Source organism: Arachis ipaensis, chromosome B07 (assembly GCF_000816755.2).
Source record: "Arachis ipaensis cultivar K30076 chromosome B07, Araip1.1, whole genome shotgun sequence".
Lineage (NCBI taxonomy): Eukaryota > Viridiplantae > Streptophyta > Magnoliopsida > Fabales > Fabaceae > Arachis > Arachis ipaensis.
In genome coordinates, this window is record NC_029791.2 from 45,634,464 (window position 1) to 45,645,194 (window position 10,731).

A 10,731-nucleotide genomic window follows, 5' to 3' on the forward strand; every position below is an offset into this window, starting at 1 on the left:
CCTTACTCACGTAAGGTTTATTACTTGGACGACCCAGTGCACTTGCTGGTTAGTTGTGCAGAGTTGTGAAAAGGAGTTAAAATTACAATCGTGCGTACCAAATTTTTGGCGCCGTTGAGATCACAATTTCGTGCACCATGTTTTTGGCGCCGTTGCCGGGGATTGTTCGAGTTTGGACAACTGACGGTTCATCTTGTTGCTCAGATGAGGTAATTTTATTTTATGTTTAAGCTTTTTAATTTTCAAAAAATCCAAAAAAATTAATAAAATCATAAAACCAAAAATAATTTTGTGTTTATTGTTTGAGTCTAGTGTCAATTTTTAAGTTTGGTGTCAATTGCATCTTTTTAATTTCCTAAAAATTTTCGAAAATTCATGCATGTGTCCTTTATGATCTTCAAGTTATTTTTGATGATCTTCTTTGTTTGATCTTCGAATTTTCATGTTTTGTGTCTTTTCTTGTTTTTCATATACATTTTCAATTTGTTAGTGTCTAAACATTGAAAATTTCTATGTTTGTTTTTCATGTTTTGTGTCTTTTCTTAAAAATTTTCAAAAATAACTTCTTGATGTTCATCTTGATCTTCAAAGTGTTCTTGGTGTTCATCTTGACATTCAAAGTGTTCTTGCATGCATTTTTTATTTTGATCTTAAATTCTTATGTTTTGAGTCTTTCTATTATTTTTCTCTTTCTTCATTAAAAATTTAAAAATAAAAAAATATCTTTCCCTTATTCTTCTTATAAATTTTGGATATTTGAGTTGACTTATTCAAAAATTTCACTACAAGAAAAATACCCATTCAGCTACATTTTTTTAAGCTACATTTGAAAAGCGTAGCCTATTCTAAATAGGCTACGCTTTTCTCAGTGTTGCCTTTTTTTTAGAGAAAAAGAAACACAATTTTGGCATCATTTAAAAAGTGTAGCCTTAGGTATTATAGAAATCACTTATAAAGCGTAGCCCTATGTTAATATCTATGGGTCCACTTTTTATATCAAAGGGAACGCTTTTTGAAGGTAGCCTATTTATTAAGTTTTGGGTACGCTTTTAAAATGATGCCTAATAAGCGCTTTTCCCTCTTTTTTTTTTCGATCCAAATTAAAGCAAACTCACAACACTTAGTGAAATTTTCGTTCCCTCCAAAGCTCATTATCCCCTTTATCCCCTTTCTAGAACCACATGAATCACAGCGCCTTTGTTCCCTCCAAAGCTCATCACTCATCATTGCGAAGAACCCTCGCTCATCACCCAGTCACCACTCACCGCCAGTCACCACCCACCACTCACCACATCGCTGCGCCGCTCACCAGCTCACCACTCACCAGCTCACACTCACATCCTCACTCAACACACACAAAAGAGGAAAAAAATCAGAAAAGTGGAGAACGGGAAGAAGAAGAGAAGAAGAGAGGAGAGGGAAAGGAAGGAGAGGACGACGCTGGCTAGGGCTCCGCCGCGCGGACCATCGTTGTTGCGTGCGCTGACCGTCGCCTCAGCATCGCCATCTCGTGCACTCACCATCGCCGCTCAGCATCATCATCGCGTGTGCTTACTGTCGCTGCTCAGCATCATCGTCGTCGCTCAGCATCGTCATCGCCGCTCACCTGAGAAGGTATGTATCAATTTTCAGTTTGTTCTGTGAAATTTGGGAGGTTTTGGGTTCCAATTTTAAGGTTTTTAATTAGGAGTTTTACTGCATGATTGGTTTTAGCTTCCTGGTAGCCGAGAAGCAATCACAGACCACCTACAATAATTCTCAATCTCATTCTCTTTGTCGCTCGTCATCTCACTTTTTATCTCATTCGCTCTCTCTTTGTCTCACCCTCTATCTCACTTGTTCTCTGTGTATGGATTTTTCTTCTGTGAATTTTTGAAGGCTTTGGGGGTTCTATTTTTTGGGCTTTCTAATTTTATGAGTTTCTGCTTCTTGCTTCGTTAGGGTTTTCTTTTTTGTTTGAGAAGATTATTGGCCTCAAGTGTGCGAATTGTCGCCTCTTCAAACAGAGTTTATTATTTCTAACACCATTTGTGGTTTGTGCGTGCTATGAATTTGTAGAGCTAATGCAGATAGAAGCCAGAAGATTGGGAATTACTGATCAATGGTTCTTTAAGCTCTTCCTTCTCATCACTGATATTGGATCCGTGCAGCCTGTGTCAGGCGCTGAATCTATTCCAAGAAGGCAAAGTCAGTGGAAAGGATACAAAGACTAATGAGACTAAGGTTCGTTCACATCTAGTGGTTCAAAGAATAATCCAGGATTATTGGTTACATACTTGTATTCATTGATTTGGTAGGTTAAGATGCCACTTCCTGATATGATGGTATACTGAAAATTGGCGTGAATAAGTTTTTTGATCATTCAGGATAGAAGATTTTATAATGAAAATATCATTCTTATGCATGTTGCTTCTAGTAAATATTAGTGTTTTTTATTTACATAGAAGATGCTTATTGAAATTTGATTGACTTGTATATGTGCCTAAGGCCACCGATAATAGCTCTTGCCAGCAAATCTGAAATATCCACCTCGAACAATGTGGTTAAGTATTATCTAACATGTTAAAATGGATATTCTCAGGCTACTGTGCTGGCTATGGATGAATCAGTATTAGATGTAGATCAGGTGAAAAATCTCATTAAGTTTTGTCCTACCAAAGAAGAGATGGAACTTTTGAAGGTAAAGATTAACAAACTTATCATACTTAATTCTTACATCTTGTTTTGTCAGCTAAGGTTTCTCATTTGGCGTCTGCTGTTACGGAAACATATCTTTTACTCTGGTTTGTTTGCTTTTCTAATTTTGATTCCCCTTGTTTATGAAGGGATACACTGGTGACAAAGAGAATTTGGAAAAATGCGAATAGGTGTGTACTAATTTGTTATAGCCATATCATTATTTATGATAGCTAATTTAGTGTAAATCTAAGTACTCAGAATTATATAGGATACTGTTTGTAGGTTCCATAACTAGGATCCGTCTACCAGCATTTGATTTCTTAGACCCTTTACTTACTTTAAAATCTGATAGGGAGTTGGGAGGAATGGTGGAGAAATGAAGTAGAGAAGAGAGGAAAATTATTTTAAGGGAAAAAAAAGAAAAAACAATTGTTGGCATGGAAACTAGAAATTGCAAAATTCTGGGTATAAATAATTAGCTGCAAAAGTTAAAGAACTGAATGTGGCAAGGCTTTGATTTTGGAAGTGAATCTAACATATGATAATGATCAATAAAATTGTGCAAGAAGTCTGTTTCCTTGGAAGGCAGCTCATATGAATTCAAGGTCTATATCACGTATAGTTACAGATTTGTTGTTGCCTACTTGCTTCTAGAAAGAAAGAAGCAATTTATTACATGTCCCCGCTTTTCCTTTAGATGTTGGTTATAAAACAATTCTTTTGGCCTTTTCTAATGCAATATCATACTATGTATCTATAATCATATCCTTGTATATATTTGGTCATGTTTTAGTATTTTTTATAGCTGATGAAGGTGCCACGAGTAGAGTCAAAGTTAAGAGTATTCTCTTTCAAGATTCAATTTCTGTCTCAGGTATGGTGGTGCTTGCTATATTTTTCTTTATGTTTGATTCAGTTATGCTTTTTTCTTTTTGCAGGTTATAGAATTTAAGAAGAGTTTAAAAACTGTGAACTCTGCTTGTGAAGAGGTACATTGTGCATGAAACTAACAAACTGTGTTATTGGTATTTCTTTGACCTCATGCATTTTCTCTTAGGAATAGGTCCGAAAGTCTATCAAGTTGAAGATCATGAAGAAAATTCTTTTTTTTGGGTAATACATTAAATCAAGGAACAGCTAGTGGTATGTACTTTTTTCCTTTAAATGTTAATGTCCTTATCATTCTCTAGGACATCGTTCTAGCTCTCTCAATTTTCTATGTTTGGATAATCACAGGCCCTTCTTAATTTTTTAGCAGTTAAAATTTAATTTGATTCTGTTAGATCTTGTCTAACGTAAACTTATAGTTTATAGATTACTATTTATTTATTTAATTTATGCAAGATCCGCAATAAAGGAATATATCATTTGATCACTTACCTTCTTTTCATTTTGCTATTTTGGCTCTAGGTTCTAGTTGATAGGTCGCCTGGACTGCTTGACTTCCACTTAGACCTTGTAAGCCTGGAAGCTATGACTAAGGTGATGATTTATGCTTGGTTGAAAAAAGAAAATTATTCAACTGCTAATTGCTAGTTTGGTTGGTTTATTGGTTCTGTTTCACTTTGTTCCCCTGTAAAACTGAGCACATATCTCCTCCTCTGACTTCTTGCAATGATATGTGTGTCACTTCCGTTTGTTTGTGGCTGAAAATTGTTTGTGCAATTCTGGTTGTTGTATTTCTGATTTTGTGCACTTCCGTTTGCTATAGCTGAAAGTTATATTGCTATTTTTGGTTCTTTTATTTTCACCATGAACTAGAAACATGGGATGACTTGGTATATATGAAATTTTCCCTATTTTTTTATTCATCTGCCGATAAAAAGCAAATAATACTAGCTATAGTTATAGACTTATAGTATTAGTATTTTCAAATTAAAGTTATTAGTTTTAATTTAAAAAAAATGTTACAACAGCAGATATAGTATGTATAACATGATAATAATATATTAAAATTTTAGTTTTTAGGTGCTAGTCCTAATCATGTTCTATATGTTGCTGCTGCATGTAGTAGTAGTAGTTGGAGGAGTAATAATTCAAGATTGGCTTGTGTAGGAGAGTTTAACTTTTCAAATGTGAAGAGAATAGGGAAACTTTGTGGCAGCAGTTCTGATTTTGGCATTGTGGTGGGAGGCAGGGGATTTTTGTCTAGCTGCTAGGGTGATGATTTTTTAAATTATAGCTCTTTATCTTATGGTTTATAGCTTATACTTTTTTATCTTTGAATTCTAATTTTGGATTTGTGAAACACTACTATGCATTGGTGAAACTTGTACACGGTACAGAAAGGATTAATGATATCAGTCATTGATAGTTTTGAGTCTAGTTTTTTAATTTTTATAAATCGCGAATGTCATTATAAATATTTTTCTAATTACTTTTCTATATAATTATGCAGGATAATATTGAGGATGATGATAATGAAGATTAAGTTGATTATTATTGTGGTTTATTGGCTAAGATAAAGTAGTGTTGGGAATGGATACATGTATAGTTGACTAATGACTTTTATTAGAAGATACTTATGTAGGATATAATATTTTAATTTTTTATAGAGTATTAGTAGTAAATTCTAAGTGATATTTACACTTATATACAGTAGCTATAGTATACAAAAAAAAAAAAAGAGGGACCTAAGGCTACACTTATAAAAAGTAGCCATGGAATATAATGTGGCTACGCTTGACAGGTGATGCAATAGTGTTGAAAAGCGTAGCCTATTCTAGTAAAAATGGAAGCTGAAAAGCGTAGCCTTTGGTCCTACACAGCATCACTTGAAAAGCGTATCCTATTCCCAAATGCCAAAAGCGTAGCCCCTGGTGCAGAAAAGCGTAGCCTTTGAGAATACGCAACGGCCGAATAGGAATCACCCCAAAAAGCGTAGCCGTAGCCCAAAAAGCGTAGCCGTAGCCTAAGGCATCATTTTTTTCACTTTTGGCTACACTTTTCAAGTGTACCTGAATGGGTGTTTTTCTTGTAGTGTTTTTAAAATTTAGTTGTTTCTTATGAGTCAAGTCAAATTTTCAATTTAAAAATCCTATCTTTTCAAATCTTTTTCAAAAATCAAATCTTTTTCAATTTTCTTCTTAATATTTTCGAAAATTTCAAAATGATTTTCAAAATCTTTTTCTTACTTTTTTTCGAAATTATTACTAATATTTAATGTGATTGATTCAAAAATCTCAGGTTGTTACTTGCCTATTAAGAAAGGTTCAATCTTTAAATTTTAAAGATCCTATCTTTTAGTTTCTTGTTAGTCAAGTAATCAACTTTGATTTCAAAATCAAATCTTTTTAAATTTCCTTTTCAAATCTTTTTTAAAATAAATTTCAATCATATCTTTTTCAAAATCAATTTCAAAATCCTTTCTAACTTCTTAACTTTTCAAAATTGATTTTCAAATCTTTTTCAATAAACCACTTGACTTTTTGTTTGTTTTGCTATTTCTTATCTTTTTCAAAACTTCTTTTTAATTAACTACTTGTTTTAAATTTTAATTTAATTTTATTTCCTCTCTTAATTTTCGAATACTAACTAATATTTAAAATAAAAACAAAAATATTTTCCTTTTATTTTTAATTTAAATTCGAATTCAATCTCCCTCTCTCATCTCTTTATATTTATTTATTTAATCTACTAACACTCCTCTTCCACTAAAAATTCGAACCCCCTCTTCTTCTCTGTGTTCGAATTTTTCTCTTCTCCTTCTTCTATTCTTTTCTTCTTCTACTCACATAAAGGAATCTCTATACTGTGACATAGAGGATTCCTCTTTTTTCTGTTTTCTTCTTTTTCATATGAGCAGGAACAAGGATAAGAACATTCTTGTTAAAGCTGATCCTGAACCTGAAAGGACTCTGAAGAGAAAGCTAAGAGAAGCTAAAGCACAACCCTCTGGAGAGGACCTGATAGAAATTTTCGAAAAAAAAGGAGACATGACCGAACCTAATAACAATGGTGGAGATGCAAGGAAGATTCTTGGGGACTTTATTGCACCCTCTTCCAACTTCTATGGGAGAAGCATCTCAATTCCTGCAATTGGAGCAAACAACTTTGAGCTTAAGCCTCAATTAGTTTCTCTAATGCAGCAGAATTGCAAGTTTCATGGACTTCCAATGGAAGATCATCATAAGTTTTTAGCTGAATTCTTGTAAATCTGTGACACTGTTAAGACCAATGGAGTTGATCCCGAGGTCTACAGGCTTATGCTTTTCCCTTTTGCTGTAAGAGACAGAGCTAGAACATGGTTGGATTCACAACCTAAGGAAAGCTTGAACTCTTGGGATAAGCTGGTCAGTGCTTTCCTGCCCAAATTCTTTTCACCTCAAAAGATGAGCAAACTTAGAGCGGAAATCCAAACCTTCAGACAGAAGGAAGGAGAGTCCCACTATGAAGCTTGGGAAAGATATAAGCAACTAATCAAAAGGTGTCCTACTGACATGCTTCCATAATGGAGCATCATATGTATATTCTATGATGGTCTGTCTGAGTTGTCAAAAATGTCATTGGACCATTCTGCAGGAGGATCTCTTCATCTGAAAACCCCTGCAGAAGCTCAGAAACTCATTGAAATGGTTGCAAATAACCAGTTCATGTACACCTCTGAGAGGAATCCTGTGAACAATGGGATGCCTTAGAAGAAGGGAGTTCTTGAAATTGATACTCTAAATGCCATATTGGCTTAGAACAAAATATTGACTTAACAAGTCAATATGATTTCTCAGAGTCTGAATGGATTGCAAGCTGCATCCAACAGTACTAAAGAAGCATCTTCTAAAGAAGAAGCTTATGATCCTGAAAATCCTGCAATGGCAGAGGTGAATTACATGGGAGAACCCTATGGAAACACCTATAATTCTTCATGGAGAAATCATCCGAATTTCTCATGGAAGGACCAACAGAAGCCTGAACAAAGCTTCAACAATAATGGTGGAAGAAATAGGTTTAGCAATAGCAAGCCTTTTCCATCATCTTCTCAGCAACAGACAGAGAATTCTGAACAGAGCCATTTTGGCCTGGCAACCATAGTCTCTGATCTATCCAAGACCACACTAAGTTTCATGAATGAAACAAGGTCCTCCATTATAAATTTGGAGGCACAGGTGGGTCAGCTGAGTAAGAAGATTACTAAAACTCCTCCCCATACTCTCCCAAGCAATACAGAAGAAAATCCCAAGAGAGAGTGCAAGGCCATAACCATGACTAACATGGCCAAACCTGGAGAGAGTGAGGAGGACGTGAGTCCCCGTGAGAAAAGCCTCATGGGACATCCTCTAGACAGAAAGGAGTTTCCCTTGAGGAACCAAAGGAATCTGAGGCTCATACAGAGACCATAGAGATTCCATTGAACTTCCTTCTGCCATTCATGAGCTCTGATGAATATTCTTCCTCTGAAGAGGATGAAGACATCACTGAAGAGCAAGTTGCTAAGTATCTAGGAGCAATCATGAAGCTGAATGCCATGTTGTTTGGTAATGAGACTTGGGAGAATGAACCCCCCTTGCTCACCAATGAACTGAGTGCATTAATGAGGCAGACATTCCCTCAGAAGAAACCTGATCATGGAAAATTCTTCATACCTTGTACCATAGGCACCATGACCTTTGAGAAGGCTCTGTGTGACCTGGGGTCAGGGATAAACCTCATGCCAATCTCTGTAATGGAGAAATTGGGAATCTTTGAGGTACAAACTGCAAGAATCTCACTAGAGATGGCAGACAAATCAATGAAACAGGCTTATGGACTAGTAGAGGACGTGCTAGTGAAGGTTGAAGGCCTTTACATCCATGCTGATTTCAAAATCCTAGACACTGGAAAGGATGAGGATGAATCCATCATCCTTGGCAGACCCTTCCTAACCACAGCAAAAGCTGTGATTGATGTTGACAGAGGCGAGTTGGTCCTTCAGTTGAATGAGGACTACCTTGTATTCAAGACTCAAGGTTCTCCTTCTATAACCATGGAGAGGAAGCATGAAAAGCTTCTCTCAATACAGAGTCAAACAAAACCCCACATTCAAACTCTAAGTTTGGTGTTGGGAGGCCACAACCAAACTCTAAGTTTGGTGTTGAGAGGCCCTAACCCTGCTCTGATTATCTGTGAGACTCCATGAGAGCTCACTGTCAAGCTATTGACATTAAAGAAGCGCTTGTTGGGAGGCAACCCAATGTTATTTAATTATATCTATTTATTTTTTATTGCTATTTTATATTTTCTTTAGGTTAATGATCATGTGAAATCACAAAAATAACTGAAAAATAAAAAATAGAATAAAAAATAGCATTAAAAATAGCACACCCTAGAGGATAAGCTTACTGGCGTTTAAACGCCAGTAAGAAGCATCAGACTGGCGTTTAACGCCAGAAAGAAGCATCAAGCTGGCGTTTAACACCAGAAACAGGCACCAGACTGGCATTTAACGCCAGAACAGAGCATCAAGTTGGCGTTTAATGCCAAGAAAGGGAGAAAAGCTGGCATTAAACGCCAGAAACAAGCAGCAGTCTGGCGTTAAACGCCAATGTTATTGATAATCTGAAAAATCATAAAATTGATTCTTGAAGCAAGAAAAAGCAGTGAAGAACAAGGCTTGCAAAAAAAAATGGCGAAAATAAAAGAAAGAAAAAGAAAAAGCAAGCAGAAAAAGCCAAGAGCTCTTTAAACCAAAAGGTAAGAGCAAAAAGCCAGTAACCCTTTAAACCAAAAGGCAAGGGTAAAAAGGATCCAAGGCTTTGAGCATCAGTGGATAGGAGGGCCCAAAGGAATAAAATCCTGGCCTAAGCGGCTAAACTAAGCTGTCCCTAACCATGTGCTTATGGCGTGAAGGTGTCAAGTGAAAAGCTTGAGACTGAGCGGTTAAAGTCGTGATCCAAAGAAAAAAAAAAGCAAAAAAAAGAGTGAGCTAAAGAACTCTGGACACCTCTAATTGGGGACTTTAGCAAAGCTACGTCACAATCTGAAAATATATTTTGGAATTTATAGTATATTCTCTTCTTTTTATCCTATTTGATTTTCAGTTGCTTGGGGACAAGCAACAATTTAAGTTTGGTGTTGTGATGAGCGGATAATTTATATGCTTTTTGGCATTGTTTTTAGGTAGTTTTCAGTATGTTTTAGTTAATTTTTAGTATATTTTTATTAGTTTTTATTCAAAATTCACATTTTTGGACTTTACTATGAGTTTGTGTGTTTTTCTATGATTTCAGGTATTTTCTGGCTGAAATTGAGGGACTTGAGCAAAAATCTAATTCAGAGGCTGAAAAAGGACTGCAGATGCTGTTGGATTTTGACCGTCCTGCACTCGAAATGGATTTTCTGCAGCTACAGAAACCCAATTGGTGCGCTCTCAATTGCGTTGGAAAGTAGACATCCTGGACTTTCCAGAAATATATAATAGTCCATACTTTGTCCGAGTTTTGACAACGCAAACTGGCGTTCAAACACCAACTTCCTGCCCTATTCTGAAGTTAAACCCCAGAAACAGGTTACAAACCAGAGTTAAACGCCAGAAACAGGCTGCAACCTGGCGTTTAACTCCAATAGAATTCTCTACACGTATAAAGCTCAATGCTCAGCCCAAGCACACACCAAGTGGGCGTGGAAGTGGATTTCTGCATCATTTACTTATCTTTGTAAACCCTAGTAACTAGTTTAGTATAAATAGGACATTTTTTACTATTGTATTTACAACTTCGGATCATCTTTAGATCATTTTTGAGACTATCTTTGTATCACTTTTGATCTCTTGATCACGTTTAGGGGGCTGGCCATTCGGCCATGCCTGGACCATTATCACTTATATATTTTCAACGGTGGAGTTTCTACACACCATAGATTAAGGTGTGGAGCTCTGTTGTTCTTCATGAATTAATGCAAAGTACTATTGTTTTTCTATTCAACTCAAGCCTATTTCTTCTCTAAGATATTCGTTCGCACACAAGAATATGATGAATGTGATGATTATGTGACACTCATCACCATTCTCACCTATGAACGTGTGCCTGACAACCACTTCTGTTCTACATGCAAACAAGCTTGAATGTGTATCTCTTGGGT

The 10,731-nt window shown here is 35.9% G+C and overlaps 1 long non-coding RNA gene across 5 annotated transcripts; it reads left to right on the forward strand.

Annotated features, from left to right (window-relative positions):
• LOC107608251 lies at positions 2,296 to 5,233 on the forward strand. 5 transcript variants are annotated; one of them, XR_001612779.2, is made up of 7 exons: positions 2,296 to 2,324; positions 2,582 to 2,680; positions 2,826 to 2,867; positions 3,473 to 3,553; positions 3,743 to 3,822; positions 4,090 to 4,161; positions 5,078 to 5,233. It is a non-coding gene; the product is annotated as an uncharacterized LOC107608251 (long non-coding RNA). The 5 variants fall into 5 exon arrangements; XR_002351501.1 differs by having other exon boundaries at positions 2,582 to 2,867; positions 3,473 to 3,668; XR_002351500.1 differs by having other exon boundaries at positions 2,582 to 2,867.